Here is a 16,033-nt window from a genome sequence, read left to right as displayed (position 1 = left end):
AAAATAAATAAATTATAAAATCCAACAAAACATAAATTTAATAAACCATCCACAAATTTAAAAAAAAAAGAACATTTAAATCCAAATATTCGAAGTCACTCAAATTATCAAGAAATTAAAATACACCAAAAATAATAAAAAATTCATTTTTGATATAATGATAATATTCACTTTTTCTTTCATTTAGTGTCTACATTCATGAACCATAAAAAAAACATAAAATTTATGTGTCAAATACGTGGCAAGTATCAAGTACCGGAGACCTCAGAGGTAATCTCATGTCTGTCTCGTACCCGTTACAGGTAATTTTTTAATCTCACACCATTTTACACATGGTTTGGATACTCCTATTAGGGTTAGATAGTGTCGGATACTCACGAAACCCGTGCTTATTGTCATCCTAAATTATACTACCAACCATTTCATACTCATGTCACATCAGTAATGCGAGACCAATTTAATAAACTTTCATTATATTAAATTATCTACTCTAATCTTTATTCATTACAATCACACAATCATACAGGACCTACTAATGAATTTAACAATATATTTTAGGATAAATTCCAAAAAAAACCCCTGTGGTTTCATCGATTTCCGAAAAAACTCCTGTGGTTTGTTTTTACCAAAATAAGGACTGTGTTATACGCCGTTATCTGAAAAACGGAAAATGGCTTAACAACGTTAATTTGATGACGTGGCAAAGGGATAAAAGGGTCCGAATTAAAATAAAAAAATAAAAAAAAACAAAAAGAAAATTAAAATAATAAAAAAAAACTCCTCAAAATACCCACCCTTTTCTTCTCTTCTTCTTCTTCACGTTTTCTTTTCTTTTCTCCCTCTCCCTTTATGTCGCTCCTTCTCGTCTTCTTCCTTTTCTTTCTTATTAGGGTTCTTCTTCTTATTCTTCTACTTCACTTTCCTGGCTTTGGATTCTTGATACTTTCTTGTCTTTTTTTTTATATAAATTCCCTTGATCAATTAAAAAACCATGTCGTTGCCATGGAAGAAGGCCAGAATTTCACGAATTTCCCGTTTTATGGCGAATCTCAACCCAACTAAACCCCACAGTTCCATGGTAGTGCAGATCCTGTTAATTTAAATAACTACCAGTTTAAGACCAAGGGTAATTTAGATCGTCAAAATTCTGCCGGTAGATTTGAAATTGATCATGAATCTGACGAGAGTAATAGAGATCAAAGAGGTGTTTTATATGCAGTTTTCATGGTTTTTCTTGTGGTGATTTTGGCGGAGACAAGGCGAAGAGATAGAGCAAAGAAAAAGAGCAGTTGACACTTTCTTTTTAATCTCAATTTCAAGGTTTTCTGATATCTTTCTTCTTTTGACGACGATTCCTGCGGAGCAGCGGACGACGATTCTTGCCAAGACAACTCGGCGGCACTCATTCTCAAATTCATGGCCATGACGTCGATTCTCCTGGCCGGAATAGTTGGCATCGTAATTATGGACACTGTAACAGAAGAAAGAAGAAAGAGGAAAGAACAGAAAACGTGAAGAAGAAGAAGACTGATGCTGAAACATAAAAAAAATAAAAAAAATTGATTTTCCTATTTTACCCCTCTGCCACGTCATCAAATTAACGGTGTTAAACCATTTTCCGTTTTTCGGATAACGGCACAATCCTTTTTTTGGTAAAAACAAACCACATGAGTTTTTTCGGAAATCGATAAAATCACAGAGGTGTTTTTTAAAATTTACCCTATATTTTATTACTTTCTAATAAAAATAAAAAAATTCAATGGCATCATTTTTAATTGAGGGGTTAATAAGCTTTTCATTAACCCCTCATTGAAGATCCTTTAAATTCGGGATATTAACAAGTTTTTTGGGTCAAGTTCAACGGACTCCTAACGTATTAAGTTAAAAATATTTTAATTTTATAAAGATTTAATGAATCAAGCGCCTCTGAATTTGGTCCAAAAAAATAAATTGGCCTCTAAATAATAATTTTTAATTTTTATTTAGTTATTTAAGTTGTTTTTATTAATTTTTTTATTATACTTTTAGCTTTTATAATTTATTTATTGAGTAATTTAAAACAGGCTAATATTAGACTTTTTACATACTAATAATAGTTCATCATAATTTTATTAATACTAATAATTAATCAGCTACTAATAAACATTAATAGACAATGAAATACAACAACAAACCACCATCAACTAACAGTTCAACCAAATAAATTCTTCATCGTGGTTACTAAAAGCGTTTTTTAGCATTTAATCTTAACTAATATTCGGATAATGTTTTCATTTTTGTTAATTTAATAAAACCTAATATACGCCAACCCTCTTAAATCTTTTAAAAACTGCAACTGACCTTTTAACTTCAAAACGTTATAACCTCTTCATGTTCTTTACTTGAGATAAATAATCCCTCAAATTGTTTATTGGAACAAATAAACTCAAAATAAAAAAAAAAACATTCAACATAACATTACAACATAAGTAAAAGATGTCCACAACATATGCTGTTACATCTACCTAATTCGCTGATACATCAAAATGAAAAAAAAAACTCCCAAAATCAAATATATTAATCTATTTGATGGATTATTTATTTCAAAGAACCAAGTTTAGGTGTTAGTTGTAATATTTTGAAGTTTAAGGGGTCAATTAATATTTTTAAACAACTTAAGGGGCTGGATTTTTTGTGAAGTATTTATGCACATAAATACGTTAACTGCTGAAAGATGTATATTATATAGTTTTTCTCATCTTGTTTCTCTCTAGTATGACTCCTAATAAAAGTGTCTAAATTATATATGTATGTTTATTTTGTCGGAATCAAATTAATATTTATAATATCAAGTGTGTTAATTATAAATGCAGTATATATGTTTATGTATGGTTTAACCCTATATACTTGTTAAAAAAAAAATCAAATGCTCTCTATATTTTAAAAATGTCGTATTTATTCCCTGAACTTGTTTAAACTGATTTACTAAATCTCTCAATTTACCGTCTAAATGTTCTAACAGTAGTCTACTGTTTCCCTAAACTTGCTTAAAGTGCTTGCACATCAACTTGTCCAAAATCTCATTTTGCTCTGCCACATGGATTTTAAAGGGTCAATGGATCACTTTCAGTAAATTGATGGAGTAAATAAAGCGATTTTAATGTGTAGGGTGCTAATTAGCTTTTCTAGACACGTACATATGAGATATGGAGAATACATGACTCATATGTGGGAGAGCCAATTTTATATCTATATAAATTTTTTTTCAATGCTATTACACTCCCAACCCCGCAGGGACAAAGAAGCTGAAACTATCTTATGCGGTTGAAGAATACTTCCACCCTAAAAGAAACTTCCAATCTGGAGATCAAATAACAAAATTTGGATTGAGAATCCTCAAAAATAAAATCAAAACAATTATACACTTGATCCAGAAAAGGGAAATGAGTAAGTGCACCGGTCCGTGGCTGGGTGGGGGGCCATAATTATCAAATGTGGCATTTCATGTAAATTTCTCTTAAAAGAATTGCAAATGAGCGTATACGAGATTTTTACGAACCAAATATTGCTTTTGTTACAGCAAGAAGCGAGTACTTAAAATGAATTAAAAACTTGTATCTCAAAATTGATAAAGGTTCAAGCTATAATTAACAAGTTTCGAAAAGCTTCCACATTTCGTTAACTACTACTCTTAGAAGCTCAAAATTCGGTTTCGAATCACGTTTCTATAATTTAAGAAAATTAGAAACGCGCTTCTAAAATAAAGCTCATTTAGAAAAGCAAACAAATGCTATTAACTAATCAATCCATCATTAGTCTTAAATCCCTAATGTTTTCAAAATCACCTCCCTCAAAGCTCAAACTATCAAAATGAGAATACATTCCTGTTTCAATTTCGGTTTTGTTAGAGTTCAATGAGAGATACCATATAAACGTAATTAAAGTCGATTGACCATGTAAATAGGAGAAAGTACATCCTCTTGATCCTGCAGAATAGGTACAGTTGAGCATATAACGAAGCTTTCGTCCATCTACGTAACCTTAGGATACTTCAATCCAGTGATAACTAAATTTGGATTCAAAATCATCAAAAATAAAATCAAAATATTAGTTCTGACACATCGTCAAAATCCCTCAAATTATCCTACAACGCTAACTCGTGATTATCATAAATCAGCAATACAGAATTCAAAAAAGAACGTACAAACGATAATCACTCCCAACTTAAACCTGCATCCACTCCGCTGGATGCAATTTTCGAATGAAACTCCCACGTTGGAACGACAACAAAATGGTCCCATGAATTTCAGATTCATAGTTTAATTGAACTGTGATAACATTGTGATATTATCTCAATGATCAAAAGTGATATTTGCTTAAAGAATGCCACGTGTTTGTCGCCTGATACAGGAATTCCGCGGCGTATCTAAGTAAAGAGATCCGACGGGCGGATCACCTAGAACTCGCCAAGAAAGACCCGCTAGCGAACCTGTGAGGCGGATCTCCATAAGCTCTCAATCCGCCATGAGAACGGCTGAGCCGACCTTGTAATAAAGACCATTAATGAGCTATCAATTAGCTAGTTATTGAGAGTTACAACTTCATGACTATATATAGCCTATGTCTCAGGCTATCAAGGTATACATTCACTTACCCTTTGTCAATTCAGTTTGCTCTCTTGTTCTTCCTTACTGACTTTGGCATCGGAGCTTCCTCCGTCGAACCCAACGACGCCCCCACAGGTACGGAAGCTAATCGGAATTTCTCCACTAGTCATCAAACTGAAAAACCGAGATAGCACAACACTGTATAAGCATAAATTTCTGAATTGAGTGAGGGAATTAAATCATACTGTAAAGGCATAGGAGGGATTCATTTCCATTTCAATTAAAATAACAAGTAAAGGCTGACTGATGACACATAGTTTAAAGAGAACCATACCATGATTGTTTCAAATTGTTATCAAAAGCAAAAGAACGAATGACACAAGTGATTTTGCCAACAAAAATAGGTAATCTTTAGCCATATCAGCTCTTGGCTTAGTTGTTCCTTTCGTTAGACTGATCAGGATGTAAGCAAAACGACTAAATAGAAGAATAATATCTTCCCCTGAAACAGATTAACTTCAACGTATTGAATAAACTCAATCGCAGAAAAATGCAACAAACAATGAAATGCACTTATCAACTAAGAGGAAGAATAACTCGCACTTCACAAAGCTCCCATTCCAATTTCAAAAAGCTGCTATACTTCAATGAAATAAAGATCAATTTCAACAAACACTAGATGCTCAAATAGCAAAAGCTATTGAACAAAGTTGTACACTTTATACACAAATATTATCATTAAGCTCAAATGTCTCTTTTACGAGCAAAAACATCCCATAAAAGAGTTGTGAATATGTACAATCAACTAGTAGCTTCACGCATTTAGTAATAAATATTCTCGTACAAATAATTTAAAATAGCAAAATAATCATTTATAAGCAAGTCTTGCATATGAAAATTTCAGCTCATCTTTCTGGCTGCTTATCCATAAACATATAAATTTACAGTAGTTTCAAGATGTCATTACTCTCTATTACTAGAGCTACTGTGGTATCATCTGCAGAGAAGCCCTTGTCACGCATTTCATGGATTAGTTGTGATGCCCTTGAAAAATCCTTGTGCCGGAGAAACCCATGGATAATGACGTTATAAGAGCAATTATCTGGTGAGATGCCATTCTCTTCCATTTTTCTGAAGACTCTGTATGCTTTATCCATTGATTTTCCGCTGCTTAGTCCATCAATTATTATATTGAATGTGTAGATATTAGGTTGCAATCCATCAGTAGAAAGCTTTACAATCAAATCCTTCCTTCTTTAAACAAGCTATCAATTAAGGTACTATATATGAATATAGAAGGCTTGAACTTGCTCATTTTCATTCTCTGAAATATGTCCAGTGCAATTTTAAGCTTTCCACATTTACAAAAACCATTTATCAAAGTTGAGTAAGTTACTACATCGGGAGGACAAACACTTGCACGCATGTATTTGAAAAGCTTTAGTGCTGCCCAAGGGTGCCCAACACTGAATAACCCATGGATAAGAGAATTATAAGTATGATGGTTGGGAATTATACCCTTATCAAGCATTTCTTCGAGAAGTTCCACTGCTGCATCTATCCTTTTATGCTTACAAAACCAATTAATCAAGATACTATAAGTCTGAACATTGGGCTTACAATCCTTCTTTACCATCACATGGAACACTTTGTTTGCTCTAAACATTAGTCCATGTAAGCCATACCCGTCTATTATAGAACTATAAGTTACGACATCAGGCACTATGCCGGTTTCAATCATCCTGCTGAGCATACATTGAGCCTTCAATATCATTCCTTCTTTAAAGAGTTCATCGACCAATATGTTGAAAGTAACAACTTTTGGAGCTACATTTGTATCCAACATTCTATTGAACAACATACTAAAGTTAGGTACCAAACTTTGAATTAGGATAAAATTTAGGTAGCATTGGTGTAATTTACTCATCAAATCAAATGACTAACCGATAAAATATACTAAATTGTCCTGTTATCGTTAATTATATTTTTGGATACCAAAATATAAATTAGGGTAAATATGAGTTTAATCCCATCTTAATAGAATAATGAGAAAACAATATATTTAGATTACACTTGAGGCAATTTTTATTCAAGGTGATCGTAATTTTGTAAATCTTTTTTAACAAATATATATGGGATAAACTGTAAAATACCCTAATGTTTACAGTTAGAAGTAAATTTATTCATAACGTTTTAAATGATGCAATTTTACCCATAATATTGGTAGCCAAGAGCAATTACTTCTAACGTCGACAAGTTGGGTCAATTTGAGAAATAATTCATCAAACGATCTTTTCGATCATAAATCTTGTCCTCTATACTTCATATGTGCGTCATTTGATTACTAATTAGTAACAGATAATAAACATATGATTGGATTGGATGTGAAACTAAAAAAAAAATACTGTTTTTGTACAAATTGAACAAAACTAATTCATATATTAATTTTTTTTTTAGAATCAACGGATATGTAATTGGTGTGTTTTATAATAATGTCTAAGATTGACACAATTAACTAATATTATGGATAAAATTGCTTTTTGATGCCAATATTAGGAGTAAAATTGCATCATTTTAGATGTTAAGGATAAAATTGCTTCTGGTTATAAACGTTAGAAGTACTTTTGTATCGTCTCCCAATATATATTTTATCGTGATGTTTTTAGATTAATGAATCAAATTGGAAACAAAACTGCGACAAATATCTATTAGGAAAAGAAAAACCTAACCTACTAGGATTTGGATTTAAATTCAATATCCAATTAGGATTTCTATTCGGATATATAATATTATTCTCAGATTAATTAGAGTCAAGATATTCCATACTTTTAATTCCAAAACAAGACTGCGTAAAGATATGGATGTTTTATGATCATGTGTTGTAACATTTGAGATTAAGAAGAAAAATTGCCCCGTTTGTCGGAGTTCGGTTCGCATAAATAGTATTAAGCAGGGTACTCGCAGTCGCTGTGATCTCAACGTTTAATTGACTTTCTTTTCATCATCAATCAGTAATGGATTAAGGATTTTCAGAGAGGGAATGTTTATTGTGTTTTATGGATGATAAATTGATGTTTTTTTTAGTGTTTTTAATAAATAAAAAATTTAAAAAATTCGGCATCAAGTAATGGCTTCTTTAGAAGAAAAGGTGTCCAATTTGTCGGAGTTCGGTTTTTGCTATTTTTATTATAAACGTAATTCTCCACCACCACCTTCGATAAGGCAGCCAAATATTTTTTCAGCAGTAGATGGCCAGACAGCCGATATTGGGAAATCCAAGTCGTGGTGGGAGTTGTATTTGGTACAAATAAACAGTACATTACTATAATGATTATGTAATATGTTTAATTCCTTATGTATCCACATATTAAGTCTATATTGAAAAAAAATTAAATTAATTATCACATCTATATGTCAAATATAAAAAATTGTGTAATGTGAAAAAAAAATCGATTAGTTTTAATTAAAAATGGGTTAAATGCAGGTTTTGAAAATCGGATGGACCTGCCGGTTCGACCGTGAACCGGCTATCAGTCCAGTCCGGCTATAAGTATTATGGTTTAACAATGTTAAATCGGAATGAACCAGTGTCAAACCGGGAACCAGTATCAAACCGACATCAAACGTAATTGACCATGGGCTTTTTGAAGATTTTTTTTAAAAATGGAAAAAACATAAAATTATAACTGATTAATGATAAAAAAAGATTAAATCTTAAATTAAAAATAAGAATAATGTATGTTGATTAACTTCAACTTTAATATTTATAAATCGTAAATTATGAATGATTTGTGTTAGTTAACTTCAACTTTAATATTTTTGTTGAGGTAAATTACACTCATTTCACATTGTGACTAATGAATTTCAATTCTTAACGGTATGATCACTAAATTTTATATTTTATAATATTAGTGGCCACCGGTATTAAAAAAGTGAAAAATTTAGTGGTTATACCGTTTAAAATTGAAGTTCAGTGATTATAATGTTAAAATAGATAATGCTTAATAGCCATAAATATAATTCGTGCATTTATGTTGTGTAAATCTTTTTTAACAAACATATATCGTGATATCTTTATATTAATGAATCAAATAGGAAAGACAAATATCTAGGGTAAATCATACCCATGGCTACTGACCTTTAACCATTTTAATATTGTGGCTACTAAACTTTAATTTTTAACGGTATGATTGTTGAATCTCTCATGAGGACTGTTGACAGTCTCAAAATAAATGATTTACAGAGTTAATGATATTCTAAGAAACTTTAATTCTTAAAAAAATCGTTTTGAGACCAGATAGTGAATTTTTAGAGAGAAAAAGCTCCAAAATGTGATTTTGGAAAATAAAAAATGCGGTTCATGGTAAATGTCATTCTGGACAACTTTAATTTTTGAATATTTTCATTTTGAGGTCGTTAACGGTCATTTTGTAGAGTTAGTTAAAGTTGAGTGACCATCAATGTTAAAAAATATAAAGTTCAGTGTTCATAACCGTTAAGAATTAAAATTTAATGTCTTTAATATTCAAATGGGTAAAGTTCAGGGCCCTGGATGTAATTTACCCAAATATAGTAATGATAATTAAAAAAGAAAAACCTAACCTACTAGGGTTTGGATTTAAATTCAATATCATAGGATTTCTATTGGACTCTCCCCTTCTCTTATATAAATTATTCTGAAGGATATTTCATAGTTTTAATTCCAAAACAAGACTGCCTACAGATATGAATATTTTATTACCATGTGTTGTAACATTTGAGATTTTTGCTTTTATTTTTCTTAATTTTCGTAGTTTGTTATTTTTGTTATAAATATAATTTTCCCCCACCACCTCAGATAAGGCAGCCAAATATTCCGTCAACAACAGATGGCTGGACAGCCGATCGGAAAATCCAAGGCATGACGAAAGTTGTATTTGGCACAAATAAACAGTACATGGATAACGTTTGCGCAATCTGCTTAGAAGAATTCGAAAGTAAGATAAAGGGTAAATTACACCCATGGCCACTGAATTTTATCTATTTTCACATTATGGCCACTGAACTTAATTTCTTCCCGGTATGGCCACTGAACTTCATACTTTTTAACATCGGTGGCCACTTAATTTTAACTAACTTCTCAAAATCACTTTAACGATCGTTAACGACCTCAAAATGAAAATATTCAAATTAAAGTTGTTCAGAATGACATTTACCATGAAATCACATTTTTTATTTTCGAAAATCACATTTTTTGGAGTTTTCTCTCTCTAAAAATTCATTTTCTCTCTCCTAACCAAACAACACTCAAATGACCTCAAAATGAAAACTTTCAAGAATTAAAGTTCCTTAGAATATCATTAACGCTTTGGATTTTTTATTTTTAACCATCAACGGCCGTTTTGAGACGTTAAGTGGCCACCGGTATTAAAAAGTGTAAAGTTCAGTGACCATACCGGGAAGAAATGAAGTTCAGTGGCCATAATGTGAAAATGGATAAAGTTCAGTGACTATGGGTGTAATTTACTCTAAAGATAAATATAGAGTTTTAAGTAGCTGCAAACATATTTTTCTTTCATCTTGTATCAAACAATTACTTCTTAAGAAGAAAAATTGCCCAGTTTGTCAGAGTTCGGTTTGCATAAATAGTATTAAGGGTGCTCGTAGTCGCGATGATCTCAACGTTTAATTGACTTTCTTTTCATCATCAATCAGTAATGGATTAAAGATTTTCGGAAAAAAGAATGCTTATTGTGATTTATGAATGATAGATTGATGTTTTTTTTAGTGTTTTTATATAAAAAAGAAATGGCAAAAAACATAATTAAGCTCCTGAACTTTACATGTTTTAAGAATCAAGTCCTTAACGAAAAAGTTAAATAAGGGCTTAATTCATAATAGAATCAATGATCAATGACTTAATGTCTAAAAATAAATTATCAATGGCTTAATCCTTAAAACGGTCAAAGTTCACGATCTTAATTATGGTTTTTGCCAAATGAAACTAACATCAAACAATAATGGCTTCTTAAGAAGAAAAAATGTCCAATTCGTCAGAGTTCGGTTTTTGCTATTTTTATTATAAACGTAATTCTCCACCACCACCTCCGACAAGGCAGTCAAATATTCCGTCAATAGCAGATGGTTGGACAGCCGATCGGGAAATCCAAATTGTGGTGGAAGTTGTATTTGGTACAAATAAACAATACATTGCTAATGATTGTGCAATCTGTTGGAAAATTTTGAATAAAATTATATATTAATTTAAATATCAATAAACACTTTCTTTCATAAACAGTTGTGACCGTCGTGAACATTCGTATTCGTACGTGAACATCGTGTCCGTCGTGAATAGTCGTGTTCGTTTGTAAATAGTCATGTCTATCCATGAACAATCGTGTTCATTCGTGAACAGACATAGATATAAATAAGGTGTTAGGTGTCTTGGGTTAGTTTTTGGTGTCGTTTCGTGCGCGTTTGGATAAGCCGGGTGGACCGAACGAAATCCTAAAACTAAGTTCTAGGGATGGGTCTCAGCGATACGGGTTTAGGACTCGTCGAGACCTACACAAAATAAATTTTTTGTTTTTTCTTTTCTTTTAATTTTTCTTTCATTTATTTAATTAAAACTTAATTCTAAAATTAAATATAAGTTATTATTTATATAATAAATAAAATTATTTTATTTAAATTAACAGTTAGGTGTCCTCTACGATTACTTTGTTTTTTACAAAGTACTGTTACTTGGTGTGGTTTTCACCATTGGATTGGAGTAAAATGCTATTGAATAAAAAGGGTAAAGTACACCCATGGACACTCAACTTTACCTATTTTTACATTATAGCCACTGATTCCGGTATGGCCACTGAACTTTATACTTTTTAACATCAGTGGTCACTTAACGTCTCAAAACGACCATTGACGGCTAAAAATAAAAAATCCAATGAGTTACTGATATTTTAAGGAACTTTAATTCTTGAAAATTTTCGATTTGAGGTCATTTAAGTGTTGTTTTGTTAGAAGAGATAAAGTGAATTTTTAGAGAGAGAAAGCTCCAAAAAATGTGATTTTCTAAAATAAAAAGAGTGGTTTTATGGGAAATATCGTTCTGAACAACTTTAATTCTTGAATGTTTTAATTTTGAGGTCGTTAACGGTAAGTTAGTTAAAAATGAGTAGCCACCAGTATTAAAAAGTGTAAAGTTCAGTGGTCATACCGGAAAAAATAAAGTTCAGTGGTCATAATATGAAAATGTATAAGGTTCAGTGACCATGAGTGTAATTTACCCTGAAACAAAAGCACAAAAGCACCCTATAGATGGCTTAATATATATACAAATTAGGGTTAAGGTGCAAAAATACCCCTAACGTTTTAGGTTAGGAGCAATTTTACCCCTAACGTCTAAAATGGTGCAATTTTACCCCTAATGTTTGTAGTCAGGAGCAATTTTACCCCTAACGTTGATAAATTGGGTCAATTTCAGAAATAATTCATCAAACTGTCTTCTCGGTCATAAATCTTATCATCTACACTTCACATGTGCGTCATTTTATCAATAACAAATCATAAACATATGTCGGGATGTGAAAAAAAAAATAAAAAAATAATAAAAAATATACTGTCTTTTGTACGAAGTAGACAAAAAAATTCAAAAAATTCACCGAATTTATAAATATTAATCTCAAATTCTATTATTAAATTACAAAAGACATGAAATCCTTTTTTTAGAATGAATTGATATGCAATTGGTGCAAAATAATAAACAAAAACATCTGTGTTTTATAATAGTGTCTGAAATTGACCCAAATTACCAATGTTAGGGGTAAAATTGCTCTTGGCTACAAACGTTAGGAGCAAAATTGCACCATTTTAAACGTTAGGGGTAAAATTGCTCCTGACCCAAAACATTAGGGGTATTTTTGCACCTTAACCCTACAAATTATATGGAAAACAAATAAATGCGGTAAATAAATGTGAAAAACATTTGGTAAATTACACCCATGGTCACTCGACTTTATCCATTTTAACATTATGACCACTGAACTTCAATTCTTAACAATATATGGCCACCGAACTTTACACTTTTAACACCGATGGCAATCCAATTTTAACTAGCTCCTCAAAATGACTGTTAACGATTTCAAAATAAAAATATTCAAGAATTAAAATTGTTCAAAACGACATTTATCATGAAACCATATATTTTATTTTCCAAGATCACATTTTTTGGAGATTTCTCTCTCTAATAATTTGTTCTCTCTCCTAACAAAACAACACGTAAATGATCTCAAAACAAAAAAATTCAATAAATTAAAGTTCCTTATATTATCATTAACGTTTTGAATTTTTATTTTTAGACCGTCAACGGTCGTTTTGAGGCGTTGAGTGGCCACCGATGTAAAAAAAATTGTAATATTCAATATCCATACTGTTAAGAATTGAAGTTCAATGACCATAATATTAAACGGGTAAAGTTCAATCAAAATTACTTATAAAGTTTAATTCTTATTTCTCGATGACGAGAAATCGGCCTTTCATTCCTAGAATCGCAGCATATTGTCCGGAAAAAGAGTGAGCGTGATACGACCTTGGCGGTGGTGGCGCAACCATAAGTGGCTGATCAACAATCTGAACTGAACTCAGATAATCAATTTTCTGGCAAGGAATATAAATAAACAACTTCTCATTAGAACAACTCCTTTTCTTAGAATAAAAAAGCTGCACACGACCTCTTCCGATCTCTGCTCCGGCAAGCCATAAATGCAGTTAAATCTAAGATCAAGTCTCTTCCGGTGAATCAACTCCGACATTCAGCTCTGATCTGAGTGTAATATTAAAATGGAAAAAATTCAGTGGCCATGGATGTAATTTACCCCCAAATACCGTAATGATAATTGGAAAAGAAAAACCTAACCTACTAGGATTTGGATTTACATCCATATCAATTAGGATTTCTATTGGGACTCTCCCCTTCTCTATATATATTATTCTCGGAAAGATATTCCATAGTTAAAACGAGACTGTATAAAGATATGAATGTTTTATTATAATGTGTCGTAACATTTGAGATTTTGCTTTTATTTTTCTTAATTTTCGTAGTTTGTTATTTTTGTTATAAATATAATTTTCTCCCACCACCTCCGATAAGGCAGCCAAATATTCCGTCAACAGAAGTTGATCGGAAAATCCAAAGCATGGTGGAAGTTGTATTTGATACAAATAAACAGTACATTGCTAATGATTGCGTAATCTGCTTAGAAGAATTCGAAAGTAAAGATAAATGTGGAGTTTTAAGTAGCTGCAAACATATTTTTCATTTATCTTGCATCAAACAATGGCTTCTTAAGAAGAAAAATTGCCCCGTTTGTCGGAGTTCAGTTCGCAGTCGCAGTGATCTGAACGTTTAATTAACTTTCTTTTCGTCATCAATCGGTAGTGGATTAAGGATTATCGGAGAGGGAATGCTTGTTGTGATAGCTCGGGGTTAGGCATAGGTATAAGTAGGGTGTTAGGTGTTGCGGGTTAGTTTTTGGTGTCGTTCGGTGTGCGTTTGGAGAAGCTGGGTGGACCGAACGAATGGGTAGGTCTCAGCGAGACGGTGAAATTATTATTTTTTTCTTTGTATACTTTTAATTTTTCTGTTATTTATTTAATTGAAACTTTATAATAAAATTAAGGCAAAAAGCATTATTAGGCTCTTTATCTTTCATTTTTTGGTTCTTTAAACCCATGATCTTTTATTTGGATACATTAGGCCCCTGGTCATTTATTTTTGGTCTCATTAAGCCATTGAAAACCAAATTAGTAAGTTGTGAACATCTAATTCTGTTAAAAATACGTTATTAACTTCATCCGTATTTGAAATTATTAAAAAAATATATTTTACAGGTTGAATTAAGATTTTTGCAGTTTTTCTATAGCCACATTACACATCTAACCCTGCTTTCAAAGTAGTAAAAGAATACAAATTTCGAATGCATGTGCAATGAATAACAGTCTGTTAATCGAATTTTATGTTCAAAATTACTTTTTTTTATCATCAACGACTTAGGTTCAAAATTACTTTTTTTTTGTCAAAATTACATTCATTCATTAATACTTTTTGCCTAAAATTAAATATAAGCTAGTATTATTTACATAAATAAATAAAATTTATTTACTTAGACTAACAGTTATATTTCCTGCTATTTGGAGTGAAATGCTAAATTTTTTTCCGAAAAATTGAAACAAACACACATTATACATGACTTAATATATATACAAATTATATGGAAAGCAAATAAATGCAATAAATAAATAAATGCGAAAAACATTTACTAAGCATATAATGCAAACAAAATTACTTAGGCTTAATATATATATATATATATATATATATATATATATATATATATTTAAAATCAACTATAGGTGTGCAATAGGTTTTTAAAGCCAACTATAGGTAAGCAATAGGTTATTTTAAAAGTTCAGAATGTCAATAGACAAAACGAGGCAAGTTGAAGGATGTAAATATACATTTCTATCCTAGAAGCGCAACATATTGTCCGGAAAAAGAGGGTGATACGACCCCGTAGCCTAAAAACGCAACATATTTTTATTATATCTCACTTACATTACCTTATTTTAATTACACTTCATCCAAACAAGGCCTTAACTACCTATAAAACTAATAATTATCCGGATGAAATGTAGAAAAGAGAATAATTGCAATCCAAAATCAGCAAAGTCTCAAAGTAAAGGTAAAAACTATAGAAAATTGACTTATCCATAAAATATAGAAAATTAACTAATTTTAACATTTTCATACAGTTCTATCTACTAAAATACACCACATTGATGATAAAAGGACATTCATTCTTTAAACCGACAATTAGTATTTCTTTTGTTACGCTATCTCCAAATTGATAAGGTTCAACCTAGATTTCAAAGAGTTTGCACGTTTCGATAACTACTATTCTTAGAAACTCGTATTCAGTTTCGAGTCGGATTTTTATACCCAAACATCAAAATTTCTCAAAGTATCCAAACATTTGCCGATAATCCTTAAATGCAGAGTTCAAAATATGTCTATCTCTGCTATAAAATACACCACATTGATGATAAAAAAAGGGACATTATCAGTATTCAAGGTAGGTAAAACTCAATCAAAAACATAAAACAAAAAAAACACCTTATTCTTTTCGTTGATAACATTCTAACCCAGACCCAGCTCAAAGTTATCCGAGAACTTATCAGATATTGACCTGCTAACTAAAATCCTTCACCCCTCGACTATTATATCACTTAAGAATTAAAAGAATCCATTTAAAAAAAACGCAGCAGCAGCAACAATCGGTCTTAATTAGAAGAGTGCTGAGTGCTGAAAAAAAGAAAGATATGTACCTGTAGGCTTTAAAGCGTGTTCATATTTCTCTCTATCTCTGTATCTCTAAAAACAGAAAATATGGGTAAACTGAATCGTGAAAGCA

This window comes from Euphorbia lathyris, chromosome 6, assembly GCF_963576675.1.
Source record: "Euphorbia lathyris chromosome 6, ddEupLath1.1, whole genome shotgun sequence".
In the NCBI taxonomy this organism is placed as follows: domain Eukaryota; kingdom Viridiplantae; phylum Streptophyta; class Magnoliopsida; order Malpighiales; family Euphorbiaceae; genus Euphorbia; species Euphorbia lathyris.
Note: the sequence above shows the minus strand (reverse complement) of the source record.